General features: G+C 47.6%; 1 long non-coding RNA gene across 2 annotated transcripts; it reads right to left on the bottom strand.

Moving 5' to 3' along the window:
* Nucleotides 1–201: 201 nt before the first annotated feature.
* LOC137479655 (uncharacterized) lies at nucleotides 202–21,481 on the bottom strand. Of its 2 annotated transcripts, none has more exons than XR_011002417.1 (4): nucleotides 19,087–21,481; nucleotides 17,829–17,912; nucleotides 3,242–3,361; nucleotides 202–1,393 (listed from the first exon to the last, which is right to left on the bottom strand). It is a non-coding gene; the product is annotated as an uncharacterized lncRNA (long non-coding RNA). The 2 variants fall into 2 exon arrangements; XR_011002416.1 differs by lacking the exon at nucleotides 19,087–21,481 and adding an exon at nucleotides 18,192–19,065.
* Nucleotides 21,482–22,814: the final 1,333 nt, after the last annotated feature.

The following is a 22,814-nucleotide window of genomic DNA, read 5'->3' as shown; positions in this document are numbered from 1 at the left end:
CCTATCTCCATGGAACAGCTTCTGCCAAATGCTGTCAATACCTCAGAGTTCTCCCCTGCTCCTTTCTTTTAAAGTTCAAAGTCACAAGGTGATTTTGAGGTGGCTGCATCTATTTGCCCTTTTCTTCCCTTGAAGCAAACAACCAGTAAAAATTCCCTGGCGTATTTTTCTCCTTTCTGAATTTTCTTTCCTCCATTGCCCTCCTCCATAAAATCAGACCCCTTTTCACACATGGGTGAACCTAGAAAATCATTTAGAGTGGGAAGCACGTGAACCACTTCAGTGAACATCAGGTAATTGTATATTAGAGGCCTTTTGAAAGGTCATCTATTTCTGGATAATTTTTCCAGCTACTTTCTTGGTGAACTGAAGCTCGTTGGCATCAAGTGAAGAACAGGGTGGCTTTGCACACATCTCCAGCTCCCTGGCCCTGTGAATTGCCCACCCCGAGCACTGTGTGGTTCCTTTGATGTTTTCTTTCCAAGATGCCCATCTCCACGTGTCACCTGCTTGTGCCATGTTTGTATCACTCACCTGCGTCCTGGGAACGGCTGAGGTTTTCAAACACAATGCTCATTAGATTCTACACTTTTCTGGAAAAGGCTGACTTTTCAGTTGCATTAGGATACAAAAAACAACCTGAAAATCATGAGACACACAAACAGACACACAGAGCACTGGAGTGCTGGTGAACCTGCCCGTCCGTGGTTGCTCCTGGTGCATTTCTCCTCTGACAAGGATTCCAGGTGGGCTCACATGCAGCTTTGCCTTCTCAGCATCACAAATTTGGGTACTATTCCTAACAAACCCATAAACTTTGCGATAGTAAATAAGAAACTAAAACATTAATTTAAATGAACTGACAAGTGTTACAGCCACAAGATGGTCACATAACCCCAATTTCCATCAAAAACCAGACAAAAAATATCAAGCAACACTAAAGAAACTTTATGTTCTTTAGTAATGCAATTTCAACCACAGAAGTAAAAAAATTTGGTTTATGCTAATAATGGAAGCACAGAGGAACTTCTCTAGATAAAATTTCTGAGATTAAAAGTTCCTAAACTGATTTTGTTTTCTGAAAAACAACCCAGAATGGAGAACAATGACACTTAGGCTGTACATTCATTAAAGTAAAGGCTTTTTTAAAATTGCAAACCTGGCAATCAAGGCCCTGATTTGTCCTCCTGGGAGTGCAAGTACAGTCAGCTCCCAGTCCCAGATTCCTAACTGCTGCTCCAGACACTGCCCAGGTTCTGCCAAGTTTGCCTGTGCAGGGTTCTGTTCCTGAGGCTGCATTCCTGGGTTCTGACAACAGCCACCACACAGCTCCAAACATGGCAGTGCTCACGGTCAGACACGTGCAGAGAGGCATGTGAAGAGGCAGGAATAGCTGAAATTTTAATTAAGGAAAACATAAGTGACGTATCTATTTGAGAAAGTGATGATTGTGCAGTGCAAGTGAATCAGTGCCAATCTGCAGAGCTGTAGCAATTGCTGCAGAAGAGCAGGAGCCCAACTCTGCTCCCATGCCTCATAATTCTTTTTACTAGTTATTGCAGTTACTGTTTGGAATGCACTTCACTGTGGAAGCAGCAAAGCCCCATGGACATTTTACATGAAAGAAACATTGATGTGACTCTGTTAAAGAGACCAAAAGGCATTTTGTGGATTTTTGGATTTGCCTAGGTCCTGTATATTTGTATTTCTTGATACTACTGCAGAGTATAGGAGACACTAACAGCTGTGCCCTGGCACCAGCACTGGCCCTGGCAGTCTGTGCCAAGGTCATGGCCAGTAGCCCCAGAGTGCCCGTCAGCACCTCACCAACCCTGCACTGAACCGCACTCTTACCGCCACACAACATTAATTCTGACTTATCCATGAAAATGAATAATTTTCCAGTGGCAGAATGGATACAAATTGGTGATCCTGGCAGGCTCCAAGCAGGTGAAAGTTGACCCTGTAACAGTCTTGTGAGCACGAAGGAATGCCTCAGCCGTTCTTGTGACGTGTTAACAGGGCCATAAAGCAGCTCTGACCCCCTGGCACTGCCAGAAAATCCTACACTAACGTGGCTTTAACCACTCTAGGCTGAGCTTGTCATAAGTCTCTGATCTCGGCATGTTACTCATTCCAAGGCAGACTCTAGGGCTAACCACAGTAGAGAGAAAAACAGCTGAGGACACAAAACACCAGAATCATTTTAAGCGTTTACTGCTAAAATACTGTATAAATTAAAAATGCTGTCAGCATTTACAATAAAATCAAAAGCATCCCTAGTTTTAGGCTTTGTTTTACATTTCATGCTGAGTTCAACAATAAATATTCAATCATAAGAACTTATTTTGAAAGTTCAGCAGTTTTTCAGGCCGCCCAAAGAGAGTTTAAAACGGGGCCCTTCCCAGCAGCCAGAGCATGCAGAGGGGCTGTGCGGAATGTGGACTGGCAGCGACACCACAGAGCCTGCCTGTGGTAAGGGGGCTATGGGAGGATGAATCCCAGAATGAGCCAAGGTCAAGGTTTGCTGTGCTGGCTGTTCTCACCCGCCAAGGGCCCAGCCCAGCTCCTGCAGCTCTGGCAGAACCTCCTTGCCAGCCATGCACAAGGCAAGGCTCACCCAGAGGCTTCATGTGGCAACATCCAGAAGGACTGGAGCCTGTCTGGTCAGGGATGGATGCTCTGCTGCCCAGGCACCCCCAAAGCCCCTGTGCAGAGGCTGCAATCCCCCCTATGCACTGTGGATGGGAGAAATGTCTGAGCTCAGCAGGGCTCGAAGTACTTCAGCACCAGTTTTGCTTGTTAATTAGTGTTAATTAGTGCTCCCCATCCCCAGGAAGCAGCAGCGCTTCACTTCCAGATGAGCCAGCAAGAGGATGCACCACTGTGGGTGGTACATGGGCATGGGGAACGTGGGCCAATGGAAGTGGGCACTGCCACGGGTGGGACACAGGCAGTGCTTCAGCTGGGATTTTGGCACATGGGATGTGGGCACCACCGCAGGTGAATCACGGGCATGTGCTCACTGCATCCTCAGTAACTATATAGACCTTCAGGACCAGAAGTTCTCATCCAGAATGCCAAAGAGCAAATCTTCACACTTTCCTGCAGTAGTTAAATATTTTCTTTATTTATCAGAGCAATATCCTTCAGAAATCAAAAGCTCAGAGTTCCTCCCCCACTGCAGAGTTCATGTGATACCAGCAACACCCAGAGCCAGTGACTCCTCTGCAGCACTCACCCCACACCATGGCCATGTTCCCAGGGCTGGTGAAGCAGGCTCCAAGGGCTGGAGAGCGAGTCTTTGGGAAGCGTTGTCAGTCAGAAGTGAGTGTACCTGTCTTACATGTTTGCTGACCCCCTGAAATGAGAGATGAAATGAAACTCATTAAACTATTCAAAGCAAGGACTAAAAAACATTACTCCAATGAAGAATACCTGCATTTAAAAGAAATGATACAGATATTATCAGCTGAAGAGGCTGCTGTCTCTTCCAGAACATGCTGCTGCTGACAAGACCTTAACATGTCAGCTGGTATCACCACTAACACCTGAGACAGCAAACGAGCTAATCCTTACACCCTTCCTGTGCTAATGACTGCAGGAGATAACTGGCGTCCCTGGCAAGTGTCCCATTTAATTCAATTAACTCAAGCCAAGCCCAGCTGATTGCACTAGCAGTGTCAGAGAAAGCCAGAAGCCAGATCTGGAGTCAGATGGTAAAACCAAGGCAGTCTCCACCATCCTTCTATGGCCCAATCCCCAGCAGCCAATCCCACGGGTAACAACCGACCTGGCATCCACAGCAGCTTCTACAAAAGGGTGTGGAAAAACATCATTTTTTTCCTGAAAATGCTCATCTTTTTTTTTTTTTCCTAAGAAAATGCAGGCAATTTATTTCATTGTATATTTTGCTTATTTATTCTGAAATGCTGGGTTATGCGTTGGTTTAAGCAGCAGTTTCATAGTGTTCCCACCCCCTTCCACGGGTCCAAGCCAGTGGGAAGATCACGTTTCTCCTAACACAAGGCAGATGTCTGCCAGCTGATCTAGGGGCAGACCGAGCTGCTGGCCCCTCCAGGAGACCCTGACACTTGCAGAGATTGAGGTGTCTGAGGTATGAACTGAAACATTCTGATAAACACGAAAAATAAACTAACCATGCAAAATTAAGCTGCAGAACAATTGGTATATCCCCTCAGTTGATACAATTTCCAGATCTGTTTGATAGTAAAAAAATACTTTACAAATAATTTCTTTTCCTTTTGAACATTCTTCAGCTGTGAGCTTCAACAGGCAGTGATGTATCTGCCAACTCACATTATTCAGTTAAGAAGTTTTGAAATAGAAAGAGATATGCAGAGAAGTTTCCTTGGTGGCACTTTTGAAGTGTAAGTCTGGGATAGCAGGTAAAGTCCTGAGATGGCTGTACACTGCCAACATAAATAGAAAGTGTATTTAAAGATGGGAGATTATCCATTCCTTGACAGGGCTGTCATACCTACTCTCTTGTCAGGTCTTAGTAACAGTTTTATTTGAAGGTCAGTCCAGCACAAATAATGCCCAGAAAAGCTCTTCTGCTGGAAAACAAAGCCTTCAAACCTTCAAACAGAGCTGTAAGGACCTATATGTGACCATCAGCTTGGACACCAGCAGCAGGAGCCAGTGGAGATTTCTGAAGATTCTCTGAGTTTCTTTGTGGAAAACTCGTTATGGCATTCCAGTCATCGTCCAGCCTTTGTGTATCCTCCAGGATGGCTGAGAGCACAACAGGGAAGCCCAAACAGTTAACATGTCACCGTGTTGCACCTGCAAATCCACTGGAGAACAACAATTCTCTGCAAATCAAGCTCAGCTGCTCTATGTCAGTAACTGGCTTCCAAGTCAGAAAGCTTGTGCTGTGGGTCTACTCATTAACATTAAATACATGTTTAAATAAACTTCTACATCCTATGGACATTTTTCCCATACTGTGGCTCCATTGGATAGAAGTGTTGAGCTCCTGGTACAGATGTTGGCACTCATCTCCCATTTGTTCCCATCTGTGTTTGGTATTCTCCAGAAAAGCTCCAACCTCCCCACTGTGCTCCAAACCCAACTGTGCCCAGGTGTTTCCAAGCAGCCCAGGCTACTCTGTCAGGCACCACTTTTACACGAGTACAAGACCCATGAGCAGTAACATGGGGAGAGCAGAGCTATGCAGAAATACCTGCAAGCAGAAGAACGCTGCAAAGTGCAGCCACAGTTGGAAATCCCACTCCTGCCAGGGCCGAGGAATCCTGGGCAGGCTGAGCTCAGTGCTGCTGCAGCCCAGAGCACCCAGCTGCACTCAGAGCATGCCAGCACAAGTGGGACAGAGCTGACCATTCTTCCTAGTGTCTCCCAGAAAGCCACAGGTGGCCACTGCCTAAAGAACACTCCAGTGCTTCCTTGCTGCTTACAGGTACAGCGTGCATGTCTATGGCATCCTGCAATTAGCAGCCTCTCCACTTCAGGCCCCCAACAGGATGGTGTTCAGCCTTTTCTTTTGCCAGGTGGGGTGTCAGCCAAGGGGAAATTGTGCCTCATGAGGGCTGGCGCCCACGTGAGCCGTGTGTGTGGCAGCAGTGGGAAAACAATTTTAAAAAAACTTATAAAAACCCCAGAGCCTTTCAAAGCATTTGCAAATGCTGCCCCAATTTCCCTGCTGGGTGTCAGGTTCTAGTAAGCAGCCACCCACACAAAGCAGCTGTGGAGCCACATCTAAAACTGCTTCACCTGTGGTACGGAAAGAGCTGACAATGGCATTAGCATGAAACTAAAATTAGAGGCTAATTGGGTTCTGCAGTCACTGAAATTGATGACAGCTCAGTAATTAACATCCCTGAATTTTTTTGACTAAAATAAACCTAAAATCTGCTCCCATTCATGCTTCTGCCATGAGCTTTGCACACAGGGGAGTTCTGGCACCTCCTGTGGGGTTCCCAGCAGTTACTGGGGCAGGCATAGGTCTGGGAACAGACAGTGTATCTGCAAATCAGCATCATTTCACAAAAATGGGATGTGATATTCAATGCCAGGGCATGGGAACCATCACCAGTGCATGAACACACACAAGACACCATCCAACAGAAACCGTGAGAGGCAATGGCGCGGTGTCACCCGCACCTTCGTGCAGGTACGTCTGGCAGCGATGCCAGACCAGCGCTGCTGCTGCTCCAAGCAAAAGAGGGAGATACCAACACAAAAAAGTGAGGGACTAAAAGCATCTGCTCAGGATGTCAGAGTGGGACACAGGCCCAGCCTCTATCAGTACTTCTTGTCAGTGAATTGGAACATCTTCTGTTAAGGTGGGCAATAACACCTACCGAAAGGCACGTGAACCTTTCACTGGACCTCCCTGGGGTGCATCACACATTTGGGGCACAGAAAACACACCCTATTTGACTGTAGATGTTATTTGCAAGTTGAATAGGTTGTTGTCCAAGATCCATAATGAGAGACCAAATGCACTGCCATTACAGCTGCAAGCAGCAATTGCTCTGCCTTAGACAATGTGCTGAAGACTTGCTGTGCAGGATTTGGCCACGTGCAGCCTCTTTCAGGGTTTCCGTGCATGTGTGCTGTGTGTGCCCGTCTGGCTGTGCTATGCTCACCTGCTCTGTGCTCATCTGCAATTTGTGCAAGAGTTCTATGGTCTCATTTTTAGTTCATTGCTCTGTACAACATTTGGAGTTTCTGATCCATAAAAGCATCTGATGGTGGTACATTCGGAAAAGCCATGGCATGTTTCTGCCTCCACTCACAACTGAAGGCTCAGACTGCTGACAGAGCTGTACTTCCAAAACCAGCCCATCTTCTGTCCCTTCCTTCAGCACCTGGCTTGATTTTGCTGTGGCCAGCAATTTTATCTGCACTCTCTGGTCCAGATGTTGCCTGTGGCTCTTCATGAGAATCTCCCAGTTCTGCTGTGATCCATGAGGCAAGGAAGGGGCATGGTACAAGGCCTGTTCCTCACGTCAGCTGTGATGAAGACTAGGTCAGAGCTGGGCTCCCCTGCTGCTCCTGCTCACAGAGGGTAATTCACTGCCATCACCACACAGCTCACTGCAGTCGCTTGCTCCACGCTCCTCCTCCTGTCTCCTACACTGGCTGCAGGCACGAAATGTTCCCAGGCTCCTGCAGCCACGCCGGGAGCATGCCAAGTCCATATGCTGCTGTCCCTTTCACACATATTTACAAAGGGCAAAAAAATTCACTCCTTGGAGATCCACTTCTCTGTGCACAGTTCATCAAGCAGAAAGAACAAACCTGGCCAAGATGGCCACAAAAACATGTCACTGTTTAGAAAAGCTTCACTTAACACCCAAAGATATCAAGTATATTATTTTGGGGTAAAGTAGTATAACCAGTCCTATTTCCAGTGCAATGTGCCTAACTTTTTCTTAAGTAAATCACTTTTGTACTCATTTGGTTTAAAACTCTTGGTGTGCCAGGAAGAAAAATGTCTGCATGTGTATTATATATATTATACTACAGACATCCATTCCTTCCACCATTTATATCAGTATTTCAGGCTACAATCAGAGCACTCTTGGCTTAGTTCTAAAGCTCACCCCAAAAGATTATGAGCAAACGAGTTTCTGCATTACCAGTCCATAGCTCACGGCTGTCCCTGGCTGTCCCAGGCAGTTAACCCTGTTGGAGATGTCTGCTCCATGCTGGCTTTGAGAGGACCAGGACCTTCCGCTGTTGCTGTCCGTGGGCTGGAGCCCCTCTCTGTGGCCTCCATGCCCCACTCTGCAGATGCCATCGGGCTCTGTCCCCAAGAGTATCGTCATGGGAACTGAGGCTTCACTTACAGCTAGCTGCAAAATACAGACCGTGAACAGCATGGATTTTAAGTGCCAGATGTTTTCTTGACTGATGCTCCCAGCTGATGGTGAGTTTATATTTCAAGGTAATGTCACATTCATCAGTGTCACAAACAATCACTGCCTTAAGAATCCACAAAGTGCATCCCTCCAGTAAGTCTCATCTGAAGAATCCCCACATGCAAGGAACATGTCTGACAGCTCTCTGGGATGCCAAGGCATAAGCAGCATAAGGCCCATATGCTGGGTGAAAGCTCAGACCCAGGGCTGGAAATGTCCTCCTGAGCAGCAGCAATTGCAGCTCACGTCACAACATTCCCAATAACAACAGCTGAAGATCCCTGTTTCAAAGTGACTGAGCATTATAGCCAAAGTTGAACTCTTGTACTCATCACTGCAGCAGCCTCATGAGGCTCATTCCCCTCCCTGTCCCCTAACCTATGTGAACCATCCTCCCAAGTAGCTATTTTTCTACCAACAATATGCACATCTTTTCAAACGCAAAGTGAAAATCCTTGCAAGCATTTCTGGTACCGCTTCCAGTCAGAAATAACAGTAATCTGATCCATGAGTGAATTGCATTTCTGTTGCTGAATTCCTTTGTACAAGTATCTTTGCTTTGAAAGAGTTTGGCAGCAGTGAGGCACAGGCTAATTTTACTTATAAGGTGTGACTCAAAGAAGATTTGCAAGTTTCTGAGTCACAGAAAGGAAGCATCTGTGGCCTTTCACCACTTCTGTCAAGAGAAAATGTCACAGTTCAGCTATTTTAGATGTCACTCCAGACCGCTCGCTGCAGCCTGCAGATCCCCATCTTCCACCATGCTCACGCTCTCCCCAGGCAACCGGGACAATTCCAGTCTTCTCTGGGGAGCTGGGAAACTCCCAGCCTTACTCAAACCTGCTGCTGTTAATGGGATGCATTACCACAGGCTGCAGTGTGAGGGAGCTGAATAAATTATTAATTTGGCAGAATTCAGCAGACACTTTGTGGGAAAAAGGGGTGACCAAGGAAAGGGTGAGCTACTTCTCACATCACACAGCACTGAAATCCCTGGGAAGCTGAGGGCCTAAGCTACAAACACTGCTGAAGCAGCAGCAAACTTCCAGGGTCTGCACTGTGCCTAGAGCCTGACTCTGCTACCCTGTAAACAAGGGACTACAATCAACCAACTCCTCCTGTGCTGCCATGAGAGCTCCCACCCGAGGCCAGGCTGTCCTGAGCGTGGGCACAGCTCTGCTGCACTGGCTGTGGTAGCTCCAAGGAGAGCATACAGGTCTTCAGCTCCCCTTCCTCCAGTCCCAAAGATTTCATGGCCTCCGAGATGCTGTTGAGGCCACGTTTAGTCAACAGCTCCACCACCAGGGTCACTGGCTAAACCCAAACATGGGAGTTCATTCTGCCCAGGAGATGGGGTGGGACAGCCTGTGCCCAAAGTACCTGGCAGCATGGCCTCCCCGTGTGGCTCCCAGGGTGATGTGTGCAAGTGCTCCTCTCACTTCTTATCTCTTTATCTGCTGCTCATGACAGACCTGATCTCCTCCAGGCCTACAGGGATGTGCCAAGGACTGGCACGTTACATCATGTCATTCCAGTGTCACCACCTGCTGCTCTCCAACTTATCATTTTGCTGCCCTGTCCCTGACTGGAGGTGACAACACCATCTTCTGCCTTAAAACAGGTCCTCAGGGTTTACAGACAGCAGGCATGGTATAAAAACTGCACAGCAGTATCAGCAGGAGTGGAGGGTCCTCCACCTTCCAGCCATCTGTGGGATCTGCCCAGTGAATATATGGGTGAATTCTCCCATAAAGTCAGTATTGGGCATGCTTATCTGGCTAAATTACTTCCATTCACTGCCACATTCAGCCTGATCCAGCACAGCTCCATGGCTCTACAGCCACCGTCAAACCAAATTCTTCCCTGATAGTCTGTGGAGATGTGTATCTGTCATCTGCAATCTATTCCTTGATTTCTGGCATGTATTTTCAGTGCTTCCTCTTGAAAGCTTTTTCAGATTTCCCAGGGTTTCTCCCTAACCTCTGTGAGCAAAGCCTCACACAGTTTAATTGTTGACAGCTGTGTCAGAAGTATTTTTTTAATGTTGCTCTTGCTGCAGCACATGAGCCACTACACAAAGGGCTGCCTGGCTGTGTAATGCACCAAAATGTGGAAAGCAGACCATGTCTTCTGAGGGGGAGGTTTTGGGGTGTTTAACTGTTTGTGATGTTTTTCGGAGATAATTGCAGCTCCACGCATGAAAATGCTGACAAATAAAAGGCAGCTGGGCAAACAGGTGAAAAGCTTTAAGTACTGGGCTGGATGAAAGTGAATCTCTCCTCCTTTCCAGGAGTTTGCATTTTGATTTCACAGTAACAAAAAATTCAGTTAAAAAGAAAAAAAACTCACTTCTGATTTTTTTCCCCCCCCAAGCAAAAATGGGAAATGCAGGGGACTAGATTGATCTCCCTTTTCTGCCGGCTGAACTCAAATCTGAAACATCTGTTCACATAATTTGACACAAGCTCTCCCAGTCAAATAATGTAAGCTCAAACTCTTCCTGCCATCAGTGCCATCAGTTAAGCTTTTTTGTGGAAGCTTAAGAAACCAGACACTCCTCATGTTCCCTGCAAGCACTGAATAACGATGGGTTCTCAGTACCGGCAAATCACTTGCAAAGAGAAATAGCACCTTTTCCTAGTATTCTAAATCCTAAAATCTGTCTTTTTTTTTTTTTTTTTTTTTTTTCCCTAGAATGACGCTGCACACATTATCCTTCAGGAGTTATTCAAACTGGGCAGTACCAGCTATATAAAAGAGTATCTCACCCAGCACAGCGGGGTTAGTTCAGGTGATTGCAAATATCAAGGACAGGGGAAAATATTCAGTTTTCAATATAGAATCACAGACTGGTCTGTGTTGGAAGTCACCTTTAAAAACCATCTTGTCTCCCAACCCCACCATCAACAGGGTCACCTTCCCCTATCCCAGGCTGCCCCAAGCCCTGTCCAACCTGGCCTTGGACATTTCCAGGGATGGGCAGCCACAGCTGTCCTGGACAGCCTGATCCACTATTCAGCTACAATCTGCAAGGCAAAGAGTAGGATTTTAGCTGAAAGTATTGAGAAACAAATTTGCTTGCACAACTTGCACACAGGCTTGGGTTCAGGGCTCACACCCCTCACTGCATCCCCAAGCTTGCCAGAAGAAGACCTATGGCTCGTGCAGAGCTCCATTCTCATAAATTCTCATTCTCCATTCTCATATAAATGCCTGGGTATAGATAAGTATAGAATAAACATGTCTCTGTACCAGAACTGGAGGTTCAGAGGTAGAGCACTGGCAGATAAGCAAGAAGCCACAGAACTGTGCACGATCCTGACCCTGTTCTTGCTCCTGCAGCCCTCCAAGAACTCTCTGTATTCAACATGTTTTGGAGCATGAACCCCATCCTGTTAGATGAACAAACTGGAAATCAGGGCTCGTCTCAGATTCTGCTTCCGAAGAAGCACAATCAAGTGCACAAGTCACTTTGTTTCCATGCTGTTTTCTCCAGCCTCACATGACATGATGAACAAGTGGGGACTGTCCCCAGCTACAGACCTGCGCAATGTCCCAGTCAGGGAACTGGATTGGAAGTGAAGGGCTCTGGAAGCCACAGGGGAAAAGAAAAAAAAAGAAGAAAGAGAAAAAAGAAGAAAGGAAAGGAAAGAGGAAAGGAAAAAGGAAAAAGGAAAAAGGAAAAAGGAAAGGGCACGTAGTCCACGGTACGCGGTGGTTTCCCGTGCGGAGGAATGAGGAATGCCATCCTGGCTGATTTGCCTTCTCCCCACGCAGCGGTAGATGGAGCCCTGCCTCCCTGCTCTCGCCAGGACACAGCAGCGCCAGAGATCCCAGCTGCAGCCACCCTGCCAGGACCTGCCCGCGCTGCTGCAGGGGACAAACCCGGGGGCACACAGGAGGAGCCCGGGCTCACTGCTCCTGCCTGACTCAGGAAATTCTCTGAAACTTGTGACTAACCACAATGCTGCCTTTTCTTCCATTTAGGCATTTGGTAATGTTTCTTTCTTTTATTAACTGTCATCAGGATTACATGGAATTCACCAGTTTTATTTCTTTTGCAAAATAAGGAACGGCAAGATTTGCTCGCCATACTTAGAATATATGTAATATTTCTATCATGGCTGTGACCACTGGAGACTTCTTATCCAGAGGATTTTACAGGAACCAAAGGTCAAGGGATCCATGGCTAATTCCTTAACCACTGCTCGCAGCTCTGATGCCTGCAGCTTGTGTGTGACAGCGGGACAGAGAAGGGATGAGGGAACACTGGTGGCCATTTGCATCTCTGCAAGATGGGAAAAATTATAGATGTGTATGTTGATTTTCTCTCCCCATCTCCAACTCCAAGTGCTCCTGCAAGTGACACTGGTACAGCCAGCACAGATGCAGGCAGCCTCTGGAGTCATGCACTACTTGGCCAGAACTTCCACTGCAGTTCCATCAAGACGTGTCAGCCAGATCTTCTACAGCAACAGCTCACAAATTACATATTTCAGAGCAGTGAGAGCAAAATCCACAGAATCACAGAATATGCTGAGTTGGAAGGGACCCACAAGGACCATGGAGTCCAACTCCTGGTCTTGCAGAGTTACACAATGTTCCTGAAGGTATTGTCCAAATGCTCCTAGAACTCTGTCAGGCTTGATGCTGTGACCACTTCTATGGGAAGCCTGTTCCAATGCCTGACCACACACTTCTTTTAATATCCAACCTAAACCTCCTCTGACAACTTCAGGCCATTCCTTCAGGTCCTGCCACTGGTCACCACAGAGAAGAGATCACCTTCTGCCCCTCCTCCTCTCCTCACGAGAAAGCTGTAGACTGTGGTGAGGTCTCCTTCAGTCTCCTCTTCTCCAGGCTTAACCCTCAGACACTCCTCATCTGGCTTCCCCGCAAAGCTCTTCACATCTTTGTTGCCCTCCTTTTGACGCCCTCTAACAGCTTAATGCCTTTCTCATATTATGGTGGCCAAGACTGTCCCCAGGGCTCGAGGTGAGGCTGCCCAGTGCAGAGCAGAGCAGGACAATCCCTTCCCTTGCCCGGCTGGCAACGCTGTGCCTGATGCCCCCCAGACACGGGTGGCCCTCCTGGCTGCCAGGGCACCGCTGACTCATGTTCAACCTTCTGTTAACAAGGACCCCAGGACCCTTTCCAGGCGCTGCTTTCCAGCATCTCCTTCCCCAGGCAGTCTGTAGATCCAGGCTTGCCCCATCCCAGGTGCAGAATCTGGCACTGGCCCTTGTTGAACTTCACAGGTTTGGTGATTGCCCAGTCCTCCGTTTTGCTGAGGTCTCTCTGCAGGCCTCCCCGCCTTCGAGGGAGTCAACAACTCCTTTCAGTTTCATATAATCTGCAAACTTGCTTAGTATCCCTACAGTCCTGCATCCAAGTAATTTATGAAGATGTTGAAGAGCACAGGGCCAAGGGTGGAGCCCTGCACTCCACTAAGGGACCGGTACCAGTCTCATGCCACCCTCTGCATCTGACCCCTGAGCCAGTTGCTCACCCATCCCATGACATGTTTATCCAGCTGGGAGATGGACAGTTTGTCCAGAAGGATATTATGAGAGACAGTATTGAAAGCTTTACTGAAATCTCAAAAGATTACATCAAGTGGCTCCCCTTGATCAGCTAGGTGGGTTACTTTGTCATAAAAGGAAATCAGGTTTGATAAGCAGGACTCTCCTCTCATAAAGCCGTGCTGGCTTAGACTGCTCTCTCTTTTTTCTGAATTTTTTGGAGGTTGGTTTTTTGATTTGGTTTGGTTGGTTGGTTTAAAAGTGCACCATGCACACCCTGCTTCATTCTGCTGCACATCCAAGTGCAGGCTTGACTGTACATAAGAGCAATCCATGCTGTCAGGGAAGGCTATCCTCAATGCCAGTGTACAACCTGTTGTTCTCTGGAAACATGTACTGCTAGACAAGCAATATATAAAACCATATTTTGTCTTGTTTTAGATTCCTTGAAGAAGACCATGTTATGCAGGTAGGAAAACTGAGAATATTGCAGTTACACAAGATGCTGGAGATTATATTTGCCAGCCAGGTAACTCAATATACATCTATTCTGGCACTCAATAATTAAAGAGAGGCCCCCAGCAGTGAATTGCAGGATGATCACAGCAGCAGCTCTCCACACTAGAGAGGGGCCAGAACCTTCAGTCAGGCACTCACAACCACGCACCTCATCTGCACAGTCCAGCTTCAAAATGTGAGTGGGCAGTGTTTCTAGCAGTACTGATTTTTCATTTCTCCAAAAAGAAATTAACAGAAGAAGGGAGATTAGACACCCATCCCTGAAGACAAGGGGTTTCTACTGATTAGCCTAGAAGTGACTGACTTTCTGAATTCAACACCTTATGCTGCCTTTGATCCTCCCCCTGATCCTGACTAGATCTAATGGTCTGTTCATACAGGATCCATGCCCCACCTCTAACTGAGTAAAAATCTAGGTAAGGACTTTGGCATTTGATCTTTACAAAGGAGAAGCTAACAACTGACAAATTAAATACTTCAGAGTAGTGAAAATTAAACAGTCCTGCAGTCACGAGTGTCGGCATATGGAAAGCTGCCACTTAGCTAATAATGGAATTGTCTGCCACAGCACAGAGGGAGGTCCCAGCATCCCAGAGCAGCCACACATCTGGAGACTGGGAACACAGCCATTAGCAACCTATGTTTAAGTAGCACACTCTTGCTACCTTCCTGCCAGCTGCTCATCTTCTCTCACCACAGGCCGAGGACAGAGGCCCACAGGCAGTAATGTGGCCCTGGGGACAAACTGGAGCAGCCACATGCACAAAGGAGGGTCCCTCAGTAGATCCCTGCCTGTCTGCATATAGCTGCTTTACTCACTTCACCAAAAAATGGGCAACTGGCTCATTTGTCACACACCTGCATTTGCACACTCAGGACACCAGCCACTTTCACTGGTTCCTTCAGGTACCTGTGAGGAGTGTAAAGCGCTGGGAGATGAATGTTCCTGGCTCTCTCCAGCCTGGCCCCTGCACAATTTTCATGTGTGCAGCAGAGCCACACTGCTCAGGAATGGGAGGAGAATCGGAGCCAGGAAGTGGAAGATGAACCAAACATGCAGATCTCACTCACAACCAGACACAGAGAATGATTTCTAGACAGGGGGGTATGGAACTTGCACAAGGTATTCACCCATCAATGAATGACAAACGAAATCAGGACAGTGGAGCAGCCAGACAGCAAACAGGCTACTCAGCAGCAGCTGCCTGCAGAAGAGAACCCAAGCAGGGGTGGGAAGACCAAAGCATGGAATGTGCTACAGGAGGCAGCAGCAAGAACATAGATGTATGGTACGGCTGTGGGAGGAGAAGCAGACTCTCATGAAACATCCACCACCACACATACAGTGCTCCTGGAGATGCCAGATGAGGCTGATCCACAGCACTCCCCTCAAACAGTGCCCTCTCCTCTGCAGCAGAGAGCTGACAAGAGATAACGAGCACTAAAGAGCAGAAGGGAGATAAAGCACTAAAGAGAAGAGGGATGTAAAATGCTGGAGCGGAGATACGCATGAGTGTCCAAACACACATAGGAACAAGCCTGAGTATAAAGAATGGGCAGCTTTAGCACTGAATCACTGCTTCTCTTCCTGAAGTACCTGCCTCGTACTTGAAAGGTACCAAGCTGTAGAAAGCTGTATCACTGCTCAGCAAGCTGGATAGCACAGGTGAAACAAAGTGGAAACAGACCAACCATGGCTGTTAAGGATCCACCACTCTACAGTAGAGCAGTTCATGCTGGCTAAGGGTGGCTGTGAGAAGATCCTGCTCCCAAGGAAGCAAAAGGAAAGGAAATTCCAAGAAGTTTCTCGGCAGTCCAGTTCTGTACCCACTGGCATCCACTGCAAGGGGTATTTGTTGGCTCAGGAGATGTACCGTGGGTGTTGACAATGACTACAGCATGGTTAATTAGGCCATATTCCCTCTTTGACAATAAAAGAGACCCAAGTGTCTCAGATTCACCAAAGCAGATTTCTGTCCCAACTGCCCCATTCAGAACACCTGTGGAAAAACAGATCTTAGGATCAATCAATATCTTGTTCTCCAAGTTTGTGCATAAAACACCTGGTGCATCCACACAAGCTGCTGTTAAGTCAACCCTGATATTAATTGCTCATAGAAATGACAAATGCACACTGGGCTCTCCACTGTAGGTGTATGCTCCAGAAAAATCTAGTCCTCTTTGCCTACAATTGTAGCAACAAAACAAAAACTCAAAAAGAATCTGCAGGTTCTTCTATTTAAGTGCTTCCTGGTCAGAGGGATGGTCCTGCATCTATTGGTTTTCCCAGCAAATATAGCTGCTGTCTTCCGTGTGTACAAGGCCTCCAGCAGTAGAATTTAGCCAACAACTTCATCCCTTCAGAGACTTCACTTACTGGTACTGCATCATCTGCCTGTAGAATAAGGCTTTTACATCATGTCTGGTTGGGAACATGAGCTTCCAAAAGCCCAGAGCTGCTTCAGGTGAGCTTGTTGTTGGCCTTTTGATTACAGTCCTTTGAGCTTGCCAGAGCAGGAGTTTGACTCCTGCAGCACTGACTACTGGGGACACACCTGCGATGGATATCTTCAGGACTGGACAAGTTCTTCCACCCCTCAGGAGGAAGGGGTGGCTTTTTCCATGCTCAGCCTATGGGTTACTGTGGCCAGGCACAACAGGGAACACCTCTGGAGGCCTGCTCTTTCCTCAGCACAGACTGACCGTGGCCAAAATAAAGGATGGCATCCTGGCCTTCTCTACCTGTGGCTCGTGCATCTCCTCTCTCTTTGGTCCCTTTATGGTCTCCTCTTCTGCTGCCACCTTGGTCTCTCCTGCCCCTGCTGTAGCTCAAGCAGTTCCTAACACAGCAAATTGTGAAGGGCAGGAGACAGGAGGAGAGAGCACTGGGAGGCTCATGCACTCTTGTCCCTTCATCCATTTCTGGGAAGGCGACACTGGACCCTACACAGCGATGGTGTGAATCCCACACAGGGCAGCAGCTCATGTATTGAAATAGCAGCAACACTGGCAGTACTCACAAGTCTCAGAAAAGAAAGCTGATGTGGATCTGGCTTGTTCATCTTTTCCATGACAGGAGACACTTCAGCCTCTGCTATCAGCACAAGTATTGTCTGCTCCCACCATGCTTTGCAACGTGCCATACTCCATCTTGGGACCACAGAAATAAAGAATGCCAGAGTGTTACTTTTGCCTTCTACAGGCTCAAAATGCAACAAACTCAATCCTCTGATGTGCTTTGCAGGCTCCAAAGAAATCAGCTGCTCAGTTTATCAATGTCACAGCCCATGGATGTATCAGCCTTCTAAGTAAAGCAAGCTGATCATCCAGAGGCAGCTGCTGCAAGTACCACAGGACAAGTGGCCTGTCCAGGGCCAGGCGCCCTTGGGCCACTGCTGGCCACCAGCTGGCAGCCAGCCTGCCTCAGCCAGACAAAAATCCTCCATTTTCAATCCAAATACATAACAACTGAGTAAAGAGGCAAGGAATATGAAGGGCAACCAGCTCTCACAAGAACATACACAGCACTGTCTTCAGGTCCCATTTTTCAATTACTTTTCTGCTTTATGGCCCTTAAGACAAGAGGAAAAATGGAGGTGGGCTGCAGAAAGCAATCAGTCTCTCAGCTTCTCATGCATTCACACCAAAGCAGAGCTTGGATCAGGGACACCCTCAGGAAATGCTGGAAAACACATCCAAAGCTTTGTGAAGAATTGCTTTTACAGAACACAGGTTGTTTTGCAAATCACAAGCAAAAGACACTGAAGTGTAACAATTTTTTGAAAGGTCAGCAGAAAATTCCTATGGCATTTCATACAGAATAAAACCTTATGGCTTCAAAATGTGAATCAGGAATACCATAAAGAAGCCTTACCGGAAATCACAAGTGAGCCCTAGGGACTTTGATCTAAGCTGGAATCTGGCTGCTTCAAATCTTGCTGCAGAAAGGTTCATAACCCTGAAATCAACAGAAAGGACACAGCAATAAAGTACATGTAAGAATATTATTGGCCCTAAGTCTGGTTTAGTAAAACCAGGGTAAGATAGGATGTTGGCTTCAGTGGTTCTGAGCTGTCCCTGAGATAGTATCTGTAGTAGAGGAGCTGTACTCTAAAATTAGACAATGAATTAGCTAGATTTTTTAAGGATCAAATTCTTTGTATACTTCTCACTGAAAGCTGACTCAAGCAGCCTTCTCTTTAGTGACTGCACAGTTAGATTTTGGGGCATCATGTACTTGCATTGGGCCAAATTGCTACAATTTGCCTCGTTACTTCAAGTGAAGGTTTTCTGGGGAAATAGCAGTTGCAGAACCGAGCCATTCCTGGGGCCCCAGCAGCACAAACTGTAGCTCACTCTAACATACCAGCCATTCCAGATTTCCCTCTAACCTACATTATACACAGGTGGAGGTTTCCCTAGCTGAAATTTCTCTTCGTGCAGAAGGTGATTGTCTCTCACACATGCAGCACCAGCCTGCACAATGGATCAGCAGACCCTGGGCTCTGGCTTTCAAGGCTGGGAGAGGGCTCCAGTCCTGGGGTGTCACAGGTATCAGATATTTGTGTGCATCAGTGAGGTACACATTTGCCCCAAATCTGGTATTTGTATGTGCAGCCTGGAAATATAAAATCAAAAGTTTTTTTATAAAAAAACTTGGCCATCAAAACAAGAAAGCAAAAGAATATATGGGCAGAAATCTAATTTCAAATGACAACCAATGCATCTTTGTTTTATGGATATCAGTTATCAACACCTTGAAAAACACTCAGAATAAAGCAGGGATGTCCCGTGGTTTTCCTTTTCACCCAAAGACAGCCTAAAGCAGCAGCTTTGGTCATTTACTTTCCAGAGTTTCTCAGGTTATGAAGTAAGGAGACAAAAGACATCTATGACTGATCCCTACCTCTCTGCCTCTCTGTACTTCATCCCTCTCTCCACTAAGTGCTTTTGCTACCTTTTCTCATGACTGACTGACTACCTGCTATGCCAGTCCTGGTTTTCCTCCCAGACGGCAAACATCCATCTCCTGGCTGCACTCACTTGCAGGAAGCAGCAAGCCTGCTGCCCCACTCCCCAGAGCACTGAAACAAGTGACATGAGACTAAGCTTCACTATAACCACCAATGTACCTAATCCACTGAAAACTCTGGGGCCAAGCTTGCATGACAGGCTGCTTGCACAAGTCTCAGACTTGGGGTACAACAGAGCACCAGTTTTAGTTGTATGTTATGTGGTAGATAAAGGCCACTCCTTCCACTGTTAGAGGCACATGAACACAGAAAAACAGTGTTAGACCCAGCATTAGCAGCTGATCATTACCATGTCAGGAGAGATTTATCCTGTAGCACCAGATACTAAAGTCTTTACAGAGTATGCCACCTCTGAATCATAAGATCAGGAGACAAAGACACACTGTAGAGATGATAAATAAAGCCCAACAAAAAAATAAGAGTTACAAAGACATCCTTATTTCCATCATGAGACCTGCACCCAGGACAGAGGCTCTGTTCTATGTGCCCCACAGTCATCACTACCCTCTTCCTTTGAGGGCTTCTCACCTCAGTAACCCATCACCCTCTGGAGCAAGAGCCATAAGTTATCTCGTCAGGCCACAGCAAAGGCCAGCAGAGAGCACCAAGCCTAAACCTACGGGTCTGAAGTTATCTGAAGACAAAAGCACACATAGAAAAACCTCCCATTTAAAACACGGGTTATAAAAGCCAAGCAGTTGTGCGCAGTACTGCAATCAAATCCCATCCTTATTCCATCACAGCTTGAAATAGATTGGGTAACAGGCAAACAACTGTAAAAATCCCGAGCTGCTGCCAGTGACCACGCAGCAGGCAGCGGCACCGTGCTGGCTCGCGCCGCTCCCAGCACTGTGGCGTTTGGCCAAGGAAAGCCTCCATTATGCCTCAGGAGCACACTACTGTCAGTACAGCCAGAGGAACCTTGCTGCCGAACTGTACATTGCAAAGGCTCCAGCAGTACAGTCTGAGTGTGCCCAGACCTCCAGAGCACCCTCAGCTAACAGGACATGGGCAAAATTGCCCTTATTTCGTTTACCCAGTCCACAGAACAAAAGCTAGGCACATGATTCATGGTCTTCACAGATTTCTGAACCCCCTCTGTCAAGCCTAGGTAGTTCTCCTATTTTAGCTGCTGCCTGCACAGGCTTTGTTAGTGCTGGAGGCTAAGGCTTTGTACCAAGCCCCAGGAGTTCAGTACATTCTGTTCAGAGTGCCAAAGGCACTGAATAACCACTTACATTTGCATTTGCCTAAACATAGCCTAAACATATTGCAAACAAATAGCAGGAATAAGTTTAGTACATGAGGCACAATTAAAAGCTAAAACCACCCATCAAAAATTTAGTCCTTTTCCAAAAAGACCAGAAAAAGCTAATAAGAATAATTGAAATGGTAGTTTTGTACTGCAGCAAAAAAACAAAGGATAAAAAGCCCGAGATGGTTTGCCAAAAACTTTGAAACCTATTTTTAACCAGTCAGTACATTTTATGAGTTTATCTGTAGATAAGATAAGCTGCTAAATACCATTTCTGGGGTTTAGACTTTTTGCTAAAGGCATGTGCAATCTCTGTCGCTGCCTGAGCCTGGCTGCTTTCCTCTGTAGCCGCAGCAGGATCACAGAGGTAGCCAGCCTCACAGCAGAGCTGCTGCATTATGAATCAGATCATGCTCATCAAGGAAAGGAGGCTGGAGTGCTGAGGGTGGGCTTGAGAGAGCCAAGAGACTCGGGGCGCTATTCTTGGCAGCAGCAGCGATTCACGGCGTGACCTTGTGAGAGTGACTGAATCACTGCACGGCTCCGCTTCCCAGCTCTCCGTGTCAGACCGCAGCCCTGCCAGCGCCCCGGAGCCTCTCGCCTTCGGGAAGGGAGAAACAGAACGAAAGAAAGGAAATTATGCTGTCCATGAGTGGATGAGAGGATGCAGTTTCATTGCTTATTTCAAAGGCAGCTTGGACTGTGTTTGGAACAAAGACTCTAACCCACATAATAAAAGAGAAATAGCGTTTAAAAAAAGAGCAGCAGCCCCTTAGTTATTTTATCCCTCTGGGCATTGAACGAGGCAGATAGTACTGTAATCGAACGCCTGTGAGGTGTCTGGATGCAGCTACACCTGACGAGATTCATCCTCCCAACACGCCTGCATGAGCGGAGGAGGAGGCTGAGCCCTGTTTGGTCTGGAGCTGGTGTACAGAAGAACACTCCCACAGTTAAAGACAGCCCCTGTCGCAGTATGTGCGATATGCACAGCGATGTTTTACTGCAGCTCCGCCTGGTAACAGCACAGGACGCAGCCCACCCGTGCAAGAGAAATCCGCATTCACAACTCGTGCGCTCCCCCCGGGCAGCGGCCCGGGAGCACGGAGGTGCCGACAATCCCCGCACGGCCCTCCGGCCAGCCCAGGGCCCGGCGGCATGTCAGCTGGGCCACCGAGCCACCAGGAGTTTCGCTGAAACCATCTCAGCCGTGCCAGACAGCAAGTCGCCCATCAGCTCACCCTGTACCGCCCGCAGGCACCGCTGCCATGGGCACACAGCACCTCTGCGAGGAAGCAGCCGCTGGACGCTGGAACCGACCGGGTCTTGGTCCTTGTTCAGCGGGGAGCTGTGGCCAGGGGCTCCTTGGCTCTGCTGACAGAGCAGAGGGGGCTGCGACACCGGCCAGCCCCGCTCCCTCCCGATCTAACCGCAGGCACCCACAGCCCGCTCGCTCTCCGATTCTGTCCACCTGCACAGGACTGCTTCGGCTGCTGTCCAAAGCCAGGACCCAGCTCAGGGTGACTTCAGGGGGCTGTTAGCTCTGCCGCTGCACCACAGCAGGATTCCATTGCTCTGTAACAGAAGGCTCCAGTTTGCACATCTTACCCCCATGTCCATACTTCAGGATCAGAACACACCACAGATCACACCTGGAAACTGCCTATTTAATCCTAGAGATTTCTTCCAACCTAAACAATTCGATGAGTCTGGAAGACTGCTGTGCCTGGAACACAGGCCTCAGCCTCCACTGCAATAAATGGGAGTTTCCACAAAGGAGAAATCAGTCACCACCTGCTGCATTCTGGGGTCGGGTTGGTTGTTTTGTATCTACATTCACAAGGCCATTGTCATCAGCTATGCATGTCTGTGTCAAAGCTGTTTTTCAAAATACTGCCAGCCACAGCAGCAGAGAACACGACTGCCGTCTGATTGCCACATCCAGTTTCAAAGCCCAGGCAGATCCTAGATTGCATCCTGCAGCCGGGATTCACAGCTCCACCTCAACATGCCACTGCACGCTTCATTGGAATGAGCTGCCTCCTCTTCCTGTGCACCACATAATCTCACACTTGCTGTTTTCACTCCTTTACTTTTAGGTTAGCTGTACCTTTGCTGAGCAGAAATACTGCAATTCCAAGGAAAGCAACAGCGACAAGTCACTTCAAACAGTGACATTAGCCATGACTGCTAACACATGGCATAGCAAGGCTGCTGAGCAGGGACAGTCATTACCATTTTACAGACAGGAGAATGAACCACTTCAGAAGGCAAGGCTGCAAACTGGCACTTTCCAAGTGACCAGATTAACTGCTTTTGAATGCCAATAATCACTTGTGTTTGCTCTCCCTTTACCACGTTAATCCCCTGAGCACGTGTCAGTGACTCAGTCTCCCCTCTGCCCCTGAACAGCCACACCTCTTCTCATCTCACCCCTTGATCAGTCATCAAACCCTGTTATTGGACAGCCTCTCTGACAAATCAGTTACGATTAATTCAATTGAATAAACTCTGTACCTCACCCAGGCTGAGGTGATGCACAAAGGGAACACGTGTTCTATTTGAAGCCCTG

Source organism: Anomalospiza imberbis, chromosome 10 (assembly GCF_031753505.1).
Source record: "Anomalospiza imberbis isolate Cuckoo-Finch-1a 21T00152 chromosome 10, ASM3175350v1, whole genome shotgun sequence".
In the NCBI taxonomy this organism is placed as follows: Eukaryota; Metazoa; Chordata; class Aves; order Passeriformes; family Viduidae; genus Anomalospiza; species Anomalospiza imberbis.
Note: the sequence above shows the minus strand (reverse complement) of the source record. Positions and strands in the feature narration are given on the sequence as shown.